This window comes from Nothobranchius furzeri, chromosome 8 (assembly GCF_043380555.1).
Source record: "Nothobranchius furzeri strain GRZ-AD chromosome 8, NfurGRZ-RIMD1, whole genome shotgun sequence".
Lineage (NCBI taxonomy): Eukaryota > Metazoa > Chordata > Actinopteri > Cyprinodontiformes > Nothobranchiidae > Nothobranchius > Nothobranchius furzeri.
The window spans coordinates 77,138,170-77,140,669 of NC_091748.1; positions in this window are offsets into that span (position 1 = coordinate 77,138,170).

Consider the following 2,500-nt stretch of genomic DNA (forward strand, 5'->3'; position numbering starts at 1 on the left):
GCTCCCTCGGGACACAGACTGTGACAAGCTGTTGGACCAACAAACATCCAACTCAACGTGGAACGGCTGGCAGGTACGCACGTACCTGACCAACCTGTCCCAGTCACCCGTGGGAAGCTATTAGGAAGGAATGAGAGGTGAAGAATTTGAGGTTTAAATAGTTTCAAACTTTAGGACGTGACAAAGATTGTGAAGCCAGCAAAAAGGTTTTGGGTTTTCTTCGAGCGTAGACGTTTGGTGTTAAATATCCTGTCGTTAAGGCAGGTGTGGAACGGGAAAACTGTTGTTCTGATTTATTAAACAGTTCTGTGCCACGATCTGCGCGCATTTGTGGTTAGTATAGAGAGAAAACAATGCCATCGTATCAGGTAAGGAGCTCCATGGTGGCGCAGTGGTTAGCACTGTTGTCTCGCAGCACGAAGGTTGCAGGTTCGAAACTCTTTCTGCGTGGAGTTGCGTGTTCTCCCCATGCATGCGTGGGTTTCCTCCGGGTACTCCGGTTCCCCCACAGATCACAACATGCCCTGTAGTTTATAATTGTAAGTCGCTTTGGATAAAAGCGTCTGCTAAATGATTAAATGTAAACATAAACGTAAATATGACTCTGGTGTCAGAAGTGGGATGAGGGATCTGTTCGTATGATGCAACATTTTATCACAGCCTTTTTCTAAAGATGAGAAAATGAATGTAAAGTTGCAAAAATGAAATAAAATGCTGTTGTTTAATGTTGTAATCTAACAATACTTTCAGTAAGTCTCAGCTACAGAAGTTGGATAGCTCTGTGACTGGGAGGCGGGGCTCCTGACTCAAAATTATTAGATTGAGGTTTTCAATTTACTCATCAATCAACATTCCAACCCACTCCGATGGGCATGAGCTTTGGGTAACGATCAAAAGAACAAGTGAACAAAATGAAGAGCTCAGACATCCGAGATGGACTCAGAGGGACCCCTGCACATCAAAAGGAGCAAGCTGAGGTGGTTCTGACGTTTGGGGAGGACGTTCCCTTGATGCTTCCCGGTGGACGGGTTTGAGGCATGTCCGGCTAATGGGCTCGACACACGGCAGGCGACAAACGACCACTATCAGCAAAATTCGTCGCTGTCGCTTTTATTACCTGACGCACGGGAGACGACTCGCGGCAGCGGCCAGCGGCAAAGCTGTCTACGCGTTCTGTTCCATGGCGACATCGAATCTTCCGTTGTTTTGATTGGCTGTGTCAGGTTGGAGGGAATTCAGGTTATTTAAGCGGTTCAGAGTTAATAAAGCGGTAGATATGATGTTTCACAAGGTGCTGCTAGAGTTATGTGAAATCTTACTTCTGATTTTATTTAATGAGGGACCCACGCTGCGGCCTCTTTGTGAATATCTCTATAGTCTTTGGTAGAAATATTGTACAGTTCTGGGAAATCTGTCACAGCAGGTATCAACTTCTCCTCCATGTTTGCTCGGAGATGTACGGAGCATCCTGTCCGCTCATTGGTCAGTGAATGAAACCTCCGTTGATTGGTCCTCGTCCGAGCGACAGCGATGAAAAGTTGAAAATATTTCAACTTTCTGGGATCGCGTCGCTGGGTCGCCTGTGCACGACACGTGCAATTTTTTTCGCGTTTCGCTTAGTAGGAGGGAGACCCGCGATTATCACTTTGTCGCGCATGTCTCATTGAAAATGAATGGAGGAGAGGCGATGTCGCCTCCCGTGTGTCGAGCCCATTAGTTAGTTTTGGTCAGAGGGGCCGACGGCGCCGAATGGCAGCCTCGCCTCTGTCAGACCTCCCCAGGGCGGCTGTGGCTACAAGTAGCTTACCATCACTAGCAGTGTGTGAATGTGAGAGTGTGTGAAAGCGTCTTTGGGTGTCTAGAAAAGCGCTATATAAGTTCAATGCATTATTATTATTATAAGGGAGGCTCCAAGGCCAACCCCGAACTGACTGAAGGGATTTTACCTCTGGGGTGGCCTGGGATGTCCTCGGTACCTCACCAGCTGAGCTGGGGAGAAGGACGGTCTTTGTTTCGAAAGCCTATAGGTGGGAAACTGGACTCTGACCTTTCAATGTCTTCACAAGTCAACGCTACTGTCAAGTCCTGCTTTTTCCAACTCCGCCGCATCACTCGTCTTAAGTCAATCCTCAAACGCCCGGATCTTGAGTCAGTCATTCATGCTTTTATTACTTCACGTCTGGATTACGCAAATTCTGTCCTGATTGGGATTAATGCTTCAGCCCTAAGCAGACTGCAGAAGGTTCAAAATGCCGCGGCAAGATTTTCAACCAACACCGACAGACGCATGCACATCACACCCATCCTCGCAGATTTACACTGGCTCCCAGTCTAATTTAGGATTAACTTCAAGGTCTTGTTAAATGTTTACAAGGCTTTGTACTGCCCATCCCCATCCTATCTGACGGACCTGCTGACCCCATATGTTCCCACCTTCGGTCAGCAGATCATCTGCTGCTTGTTGTTCCGAAGGTTCAGTACAAATCACGGGGGGAGCGTG